Below are 9,889 nucleotides of genomic sequence, written 5' to 3'. Positions count from 1 at the left end.
CTCTAGCTCCTCAATGAACATTCAGCTACTCCTTACCCTTACGTAAACACACTCAAGAATCAAAGGAGGGCTTCCCTGGTGGCGCAGGGGTTGAGAGTCCGCCTGCCTGCCGATGCAGGGGACACAGGTTCGTGCCCCGGTCCGCGACGATCCCACATGCCGCGGAGCGGCTGGGCCCGTGAGCCATGGCCACTGAGCCTGCGCGTCGGGAGCCTGCGCGTCGGGAGCCTGCGCGTCCGGAGCCTGTGCTCCGCAACGGGAGAGGCCACAACAGTGAGAGGCCTGCGTACCACAAAAAAAAATCAAAGGAAGACAAACTCGGTTACACAACTCAACAAATTATTCATTTCTCATGCACCTTTTACAGATATGTGAATGCTAAAGAATGCTGGACCTGGAGGAGAGGGATGTACAATAAATTACTTAAGGAATTAGCAGTACTTTCTATTTTCTTTACTTAAGAATGTCTTTTCCATTTTTAAAGATTTTCAAAAGGCACCCCCAAATCTGTGACATGATCAACAACATAGAGATGAAAACATCTAAGATTTTTTAAAGCATTTTTAATTTTTATGGACATGGGCAACTAAATAGATGATCTGCTTCCTTAGAAAAGCATAAAACACTTCTCCAGTAAAAGCTAAAAATGATTCCTACCTCCAAGAATCTTGCTAGCTTTATTTCCCAGGTATTTTTAGAAAAACTTCAGTTTATGGGCTCCATTGTACCTCTGGACTCTTTAGTCTCATAATTCAAGGTCACTACTTCATAGTTCTCTGGGTAACCTTGTTCCTAGAATTCTCCTTCCAAGCTCCCATCACCAGGGCTCTGGCTCTTATACTTTCCACACAGCATCAAGTTCAGGGCTTAATAATCATAAGGCTTGGGCTTCCCTGGTGGCGCAGTGGTTGAGAGTCCGCCTGCCGATGCAGGGGACATGGGTTCGTGCCCCGGTCCGGGAAGATCCCACATGCCGTGGAGCGGCTGGGCCCGTGAGCCATGGCCGCTGAGCCTGCGCGTCCGGAGCCTGTGCTCCGCAATGGGAGAGGCCACAACAGTGAGAGGCCCGAGTACCGCAAAAAAAAAAAAAAAAAAAAAAAAATCATAAGGCTTTACCTGCTTCTATTAGCATTCTTGAGATACATTAAAATAAATAGCTAATGGCTAAAATTGCTTGGATTTTTCTCCACTCTAAATGACTTATAAGATTACATACTTACTTGAACAGTCACATGAGAATTTCTTGACAGTATTTTTCTTGGTTTAGATTTTTAGTAACTACACAATTGAAATCCCTGTTATATGACAAGAGATTTTTTAATGAAACCTGGACGTTTCACATTATGTTTTGAGACTGGATCTTAATGAATACCTTCTGTTTTACAGGGCTTTCTCTGGCCAGGAAAAGGAGTTGCTGCCTTGTTACTGCAGGCAGAGCAGAAGCCCAGGTCTCCCACTCGGCCTGCACTGACACCCAAGGAGGGGCCCCCTCATTACTGCTGAGGAGGGAAGGGTGTTCCAGCTCCTCCCATGGTGTCCACTAACCCTGAGGAGGGGTGGCCTTGTTATCATTGGATGGTGAAAGTCCTGAGTCCCCTCTAGGCCTCTTCTGACACCCAAGTGCAAGCTCCCTACTTGGCCTTCTCAGCCCAGTGGAGGGAGGGTGCCTCGTTACAGCCTGGCAAGCATGGAAGTCTAGGCTCCCCACTTCGTTGGTGAAGGTAGCAATGAAACCATGTTTATTTTCTGTGTGTTTGGCTGCAGCAGAGTGGCTATTGTCTAACAGTTTTCTGTCTTGTTAGGTTGGCCCTTTCCTGGTCCTTTGTAGAGAGATCAGAGTTTTGCTGGGGGCTGTTTGTGTCTGTGGCCTTTAGTGTTTCCGGGTTGCTGGCTTCTTTGGCTCCATGTCTGGGATACACAAAGCAAGGAAAACTCAGGGAACTCACCCCCATGTTGTCTCCTTTGTCCCAAGGTTCCTAGCTGGTCTGCCTTCTTCCCTCCACCTTTTCTTAGTTAGGTATGTTCTATGTAATGTTCAGATACAAGCCTAGCAAAATATGTGCAAGATCTATATGTGAAAAATTACAAAACTCTGACTAATGAAATCAAAGAAGAACTGAATAAATGGAGAGAATTTCCATGTTCATGGACAGGTAGACTCAATATTATCAAGATGTCAGTTCTTCCCAACTAGATCTATATAGATTTAATGCAATCCTACCTAGGATAGACTTTCACATATTTGGTCAGAACAGTTTTGAAAGCAAAATATTTGGGCTTTGAAGTTAAATGGAATTTGAGTGTAAATTGTGGTCATCTCATAGTAGTATAGTTTTTTCAAATTTTGTTCTAGATAAAAGTGGCTAAAAGATTTCAGCTGGGGACTCCAGCTTCTAGGAAGATGGAGTAAACATACTTTCCCTATTCCTCCCACTAAATACAACTAAAAATCCTGCTTTCACTACATCTGCATCAGAATTTTGCTACACATTTTGATAACTTGTGTTTTCATTTTCATTTCATTCAAAATATTTTTAAATTTCTCCTGAGATTTCTTCTTTGACCCCCATGTGTTATTTAGATGTGTGTTTAATCTCTACATATTTTAGGATTTTCCTGTTATCTTTCTGTTATTGATTTCTGGTTTAATTCCACCATGGTCTGAGAACAAACATGGTATGATTTTTATCCTTTTAGATTTTTGAGGTGTGCTTTGTGGCCCAGAATGTGGTCTATCTTGGTGAATGTTCCATGTGAACTTGAGAAGAGTGTGTGTATTGTGCTGTTATGGATGAAGTAGTCTATGATATCAATCATATCCAGTTGATTGGTGGTGGTGCTGAGTTCAGCTCTGTTCTTATTGATTTTCTGCCTGCTGGATCTGTCCAAAAATCCTGCCCTAAAGGACTTCAAATATAAGAATTCAGATAGTCTTGTGTTTGAGGCATGTGTATTGAAGACAGCTAATGGGACATCTAGTCAACAGCAAACCTAATGGGATGTATATTTTGAGTTTCTGAGGAACCCCAGATTTGGGCAGAATTGGGCAGATGTACTCTCCCCAGGTAGTACTGGACCGTGGCTGGCTTCCCTGGGCAGGGGTGGAGCAGAGCATCCCTGGAGAACAGAGCACAACTGGAACGCCTGTGAGCCACTAGCTGCAGAGAGGAAGACAAGTTGAGCAGAGCATACCCAGGTATTTACATGTCAAATTTACCCATGAAATAAATTATTCCCCTGGGGAAGAGCTAATAAAGAGGTGGAAGAGGTCAGGAGTTATACCAATTACATTCCTTCCACACAGATGAAACATCAAAAGTGGTGACCTCCCACCCCTTCCAAGAGTACACATTAAATCTTAAAAAAAAAAAAAAAAAAAAAAACAGAAACTCACAAACATGTAAGATATTAGCATTATTGGAAACATTTTCCCAGAATTTGAGGACCCAGAGATTTTCCAACTGTAGATGAATGGCTGAAGTTAATACACAGGATGAAGCTCACATTACAAGTAATTTCTCTTGCAGAATATTTTATATTCAGACAATGATAAACTAGGTTTGTGTTAGCCAAGAAATGGTAAGAGAGAGAGGAGGGGGCAAGGAAGAAAGGACAGGAAGTCAGGGAGGTTAAGAACAAAGAAGAGACAGGGGGAGAGAAAGGAAGGGAAGAGGTCAACACTGTTAACAAGGAGGTGTGAATAGTCCCAGGGTTTTTCTACCCAGAGTTGAGAGTGTGGTCAGTTTCAGAATCTGGACCCAGAGCAGGCAAGAGGTATTTCTCTCTGTAGGGCTTCTTTTTATCTTATTGCTTTAACTTTTCTCTGGTAAAAATTATTTTTGTCTGGGGAAGAGAATTTGGGGTGGGGAAAGATGTATTTCTAATTAATATTCAGGGGGAGCATGAGGCAGCAAAGCCGCAGTAATCACTGCAAACCCACTATGGGGAGGCATCTGTGCAAGGCTTTCCCGTGAAGCCCAGGGTCCTTCACCTCGCACTAGACCGGAGGGCAGACCCAGGGCAGGTGAGAGTGGAGACTGTGGGTTTTCTTTAGGCCCGCATGAGCAGCAGCGTCTTTACCTAGAACCCTCCTGACTCAAAAGAAGAATCAGACTTAGTTTCATTTCTAAAAATAAAAACCAAGGGCTTCCCTGGTGGCGCAGTTGTTGCGAGTCCGCCTGCCGATGCAGGGGACATGGGTTCGTGCCCCGGTCCGGGAGGATCCCATGTGCCGCGGAGCGGCGGGGCCCGTGAGCCATGGCCGCTGAGCCTGCGCGTCCGGAGCCTGTGCTCCGCAACGGGAGCGGCCACAACTGTGAGAGGCCCGCGTAACGCAAAAAAAAAAAAACCCCACAAAACAAAAAAATAAATAAATAAAAACCAAGATCACGCATTTGGGAGCTGGATCACTGTAAAGGGGAGTGCCTGTTTCAGCTGGCCATTTCCATTTGTTGTTTTACCAGGCAGAGATGTGAAAATGGCACCTGCTTCCCCTGGCAAGGTTTTGTTGATGGATAGTGTGGGTAGCATTGAATGATCTTTGAGACAGTGGTTAAATTGTTGCTGTTGACATTTCCACTAAGCCCAGCTCTAGAAGCAATTGTTGAGAAGTTCGTCACTCTGGGGCTCCCAACTGGAAAATGAAGAGAATGAAGGAGCAGGGTAAAGCAGATGTAAACCCACTGCTTTCACACTGCTGTTGCAATGACTTGATTGACAATCAGTAAACCAGGTACAAGGAGCTTGGATGGTCAGTAACCCTGTGGGCATGCAAGACTTGTAATTTCTTTTTCACGTTGGTGGCTTTTGATGGCCAGAGCAGGTCTCCTGTCAATTTTGGGGAAACAGATAGTTATGCCTGTGTATCAGTTTGAATTGCTCTTAAGTATCAGTAGTAAAAAACTTGACTAATAACAACCAAGCAAAATAAATTTATTTTTCTCATTGAGCAAAAAGTTGGAAGGTAGGTAGGTCCAGGGCTGGTGCAATGCTCGATGATGTCAGGGAACCTCACGGCTCCTCCTTCCTTACCACTCTACATACTTAGTCTACCAACTGTTGCCTCAATGGCACAAGATAGCTGCTTAAGCTCCAGATGTCACACTTGGGCCCAAGGCAGGAAAAATTTGGGAAAAGGAAAGGAGGGGCTTTAAATATCTGTTGCTTTAGCCAGAGAACCCTGGGACACAATTTTGGTACTGAAGCAAGGTAAATTAACTTTAAACCCAGAATCATTTTGTTCTTCTCTAAACCTACCCAGGCTGGTTATCCTCACCAACCCCAATCCCTTTCCACCTAATAACCTGGTTCCAGAGAATTTCTCACCAAAAGGGCTGTAAGAGATCATAAGACAGGACATTTAAATGCTGCAAATACCTGATCCTGGAGCAGCCCCAGCTCCCAAAGGCCTTGAAGCCACAAGTCACCCTTCATCTAGAGACTAAAGGACCACAGAAATAAGCCTTGGTTTCTCAGGAATAAACTACATTTGCAGGAAGAAATAATACTCTCCCCTGAGAGCTGCCTCCTGGAATATAGAGAAAAAGGCACATTCTCTCCAACATTGTGCCTGGGAACATCTCACCTTGATGAAATTAGAAGTCATGCTGACATCACAGAACACAGGGCCATTCTAGTAAAATAATGTATGTGGAAAACATCTGTGAGAGTATATGATAGTTAACAGTGGTTACTTCTGGGGAGGAAGAGGGAGTTGGGAGATATGTGAAAAGGAGATATCACAATTGATTCCATATATTTCTTATACCCGTATATTTGGAGAAGAGGGTGCTTATACTATTGCTGGCTTCTGAAGTTAGTAATATGTCAAGTGGTAAAGTGAATGCCTCCGACAGGTGGAGAATCTCGGACTTGATTTTTTAAAGGTGTAACCATGTGCTGGGCACACTGGACTATGAAGTTACACTGGGCCTGGATCCTATCCTCAGCGGAAGTGACTAAGGTGTGAATGCAAATTACTCTGACCCAGAGTAGAAGGTGAAGAGGGTCAGGTGCAGTATCATGGGAACTGAGAAGAGAATTAGTTCTTTCTGAGGAGAGCAAAGAAGGAAGGGCATCATGTAAAAGATGGTAAAATATGAAATGTTTAAACATACTTGCACACTTCCATCTTTTCAAGATCTAGTTCCAGTGTCATCTCTGCAGTGAAGGGTGCCCTAGTTCTCTCAGAGATCAAGTACTCAGACCCATGATGTTTGTTCCCATCTATCTCACGTTAGCACCTTTTCCTGTTTATAAATCTGCTTCCATTCGCCTCTGAGCTAAAGGGCAGAAAGCATCTTACATATCCAGGGACACACACAGATCCCGGCCCTAGCAGCTATGCCATCCACCCCATCCATCCATTCATTCAATTTGTCAAGATCTGTGCTAGGTGCTGGGGAGGCAAGCAAAGCTGAATAAGATAAATATCCACCACTGGGGACAGAGACACAAAAATCAACAGTGATGGCGCAGTGTCATAAATGCCTTGACAGGAATAACAGTGGGGTCTAAGAACCAAGAGGACCAGAGTCAGGGCAGGGAGATGAGAAAGGCTTCCCCAAAGAGAGAGAATTTAAGCTCTTTTTGAAGAAGGTGGGAAGAGGAATAAGGTAGGAGATGGATTTCATGTGGCGGCAACAGCATCATCCCTTCAAGAACTATGAACTGGCACTCAGAAACATCTCACCCCAATTACGATCACGGTAGAGTCCAAGGGACTTAGCTCCAATCTATGTGTTTCCCTTTCAAAGTCACAGACATTAAATAAATAAATAAATAAATAAATAAATAAAAAATAAATAAATAAATCCAGGGCTTCCCTGGTGGCGCAGCGGTTGAGAATCCGCCTGCCGATGCAGGAGACACGGGTTCGTGCCCTGGTCCGGGAAGATCCCACATGCCGCGGAGCAACTAAGCCCGTGAGCCATGGCCACTAGGCCTGCGCGTCCGGAGCCTGTGCTCCGCAATGGGAGAGGCCACAACAGTGAGAGGCCCGCATACCGCAAAAAAAAATAAAATAAAAAAAATAAAAAAAATAAATCCAAGACTAAGAACTCCTCATTCATAAGAGAAAGCTGGTGAAGTAATTTATCCTAGAATCAGAAACCACATGCCCACCAACCTATTTTCTGTTCACTTCCCAAACAGGATTTCAGTGCACTGGCTCCCCAAGCAAAAGCAATGAGTCACCAATGACAGAGTGACAGCATCTCATCAACTCACAGCGGAACTCTGAGGGACTGGCCTGCAGGCTTCTGAGCTTCAGCCCGGAGACATGTGGGCACTTCCTCTGCCCCACCGGCTGGAGCGCTTCCACTCTTGGCATAACTGGGCCCCTTAAAATCAATGGTCATCTAGGCAACTGTTGCTTTAATTCCACTTGCCACAGAGGAGATACAGGGAGCCAGCACTCGATCAACGTGATGTTACTATAATCACCCTTTCCAAAGGTACTGGCAGATAAAATGCCCACATCAGGCAAGGGCTTACTTCAGGTCCTGGAGGCATCTGTTAACAGTAACTGGCAGCCCAGTCCGCAAACACACTGAGCCGAAAGATGTAATAAGAATGTCTACCTTTTTCTTTTGCATAAATCTCACCTAATCCTCAGGTACATATTGTGCTTCCCAACAAACGGACGGGGAAACTGAGGTGTGTCGGTTAAGCAAATTGCCTGAGCTTGCACGAGAGCTGGTATTTGAGTCCGGGGGTAATCTAGCTCTAAAACCCAGTCTTTCTGTTACACAAAGCTCCCTTTCTTAATCATCCACAGGCTCCTCAAGGATAGAGAAGGGAAGATACTAGTGGAAAAACATTATATTTTTTTGAGGCGAGAAAAATCAACTATATGGTAATTAATCCAATTCTGCTCGCTTTACAGGATTATGGAGAAAGTAACTGCCTTCTCAGCACAAACAGTTCTATTCTGTCCCAACGTTCGCACACTGCCCTGCAGATACAGCCCTGCGGAAAGCCATGCTGTGTGTTTAAAAGCAGGAAAGCCAGAAGGCTCTCAGTGAGAGGGGTCATGAAGCAAGAACTCCAGAAATGCTCATTAACCGTTTGAGATCCGTATTACGTGCCTTTTCCTTGCCCTGCAAAGTCTCACTTATGTGTTGATCCTAACACTTGTAACTTTCTATCACTGGTACACAAGGAGATAGATATAGAGAGAAATACATGACAAGAGAGGGATCAGCAATGCTACTAGACCAAAATCCCACAGCTTCAAACTACGGGAAGGAAATGTGCCGTCACGGGGCAGATGTATTGCATTGGAACCTCTGGAAATTGAGGCTGGGATGTTAATTTTCCCTAAATTCCCAGTTGACTATTATGCACCATATTGAATAACAATCACAGCTCTAGAGAGATATTCAAAGAATCATTCAATCAAAAATTCATCTCTGGCAATCCTGTAGAATTAGAGAAATGTACAACCCAGCTGTCTCTTAAAAGTTCATAACTCTGAGCTGAAAATGGTATTTAAGGTGAGGGTTTCAGCCATTTTGGCGAGTTACTCAGTTTTTCTGGGTCTTCCCCACGTATACGTTATTAAACTTTTGTTTGATTTTATCCCGTTTGAAAAAAAAAAAGTTCATAAATCTCAGTGAACTGACGCTTTCCATAGTCTCATCATTTAAAAATTCTGGATTTAGGAAGTGATATTTCACACTTCATTATATTAGGATGAGTGGTCACCAATGCTTGCTAGCAATTAAGGGTCTTTAGGTCTTCTCTCTGAATGAATAAAATGGGAATTAAAGGTTTACAGCCCAAATGCCAGTTAGTCAAAGCAAATCACTATGCAGGAATTTACATGGCTGAGAAAACTAAGTTTGATGGAAAAGAAATAACATATTTCCACACTAGGGATTTATGCACAAGTACAGTTCTTATACCTCTGAAGAGTTCATCTTTCCAACAAGGTTATTTGTTACTTTTCACATTCTGAGTCCTCCAGATTTCTTCTGAGCTTTGGGCAAACTTTTGTCGTACTTGCTGATCTCACTATGCTTCTGGTAAAGCTAAAAGAAGAAAAGAAACTGCTTTAAGGAAGGATAGCCTGTGGCCCTTCTCGCTGTCACTAAAGGTAAAGCACTGATTTAATTAAAACAAACATGAAGGAGTAGGAAAGTAATAAAGTGGGTTTGTTTGTTCTTTTTGTTTTGCAAGTTTGAGAGGAAAACCACCTCCAAGATTATGTGAACCAGTGTGAGATCTGGGCTTGCTATAACCTCAGCTGTTAAAGGGGCAATAACCCTATCTCTTCCCTATTTAGCTGCTGAATTTTTTGTTAACGGTTTCCATGAAAACTAAGTGGGTTTTTTAGAAGCACGTAGCTTAATCTCTCAAAACAAAAACAAACAAAAAAAGAAAGCTAAGTTGAAAACGAAAGAAAAGTGAAAACAATCAAACATGTTGAGTTCAAAATAAACATTTTCTTTTTAACTGCTTAACTTTTATGAAGTATGGAATGAGCTTTTTCTGTTTTTCTAAATAACTTTAGGGAAGGTTGCATTTTAGGTCATATGTCCCAAATAAGAATACACACCCATAAGCAGGTCTGATCTATGGTGACGACTAATCTTTTGCAAAGTAGAAAGAAACATAAATTATCTTCATAAAGCTGATGCTTTTGCATTTATTAAAATTATTATTAAAATTAAACTGCAATCTATCTCCCAACACACAAATTACTGTGACAAGTTAAATGATGTTCCCACACTCCAACCTAATTCCATGCCAGTTGTTTTCATGTAACATACGTTTGATCATATAAACATTTTGTGAGGCCAAGGTGGTAATAATATATTGTGAATCAAACTGATTTTGAAAAACATGCATGACAGGTTCACATTTCCACATTTACTGAACTTTATTA

The sequence above is a fragment of the Kogia breviceps genome, chromosome 16 (assembly GCF_026419965.1).
Source record: "Kogia breviceps isolate mKogBre1 chromosome 16, mKogBre1 haplotype 1, whole genome shotgun sequence".
In the NCBI taxonomy this organism is placed as follows: Eukaryota; Metazoa; Chordata; class Mammalia; order Artiodactyla; family Physeteridae; genus Kogia; species Kogia breviceps.
The sequence above is the reverse complement of the archived record's forward strand: the minus strand, read 5'-3'. Positions refer to the sequence as shown.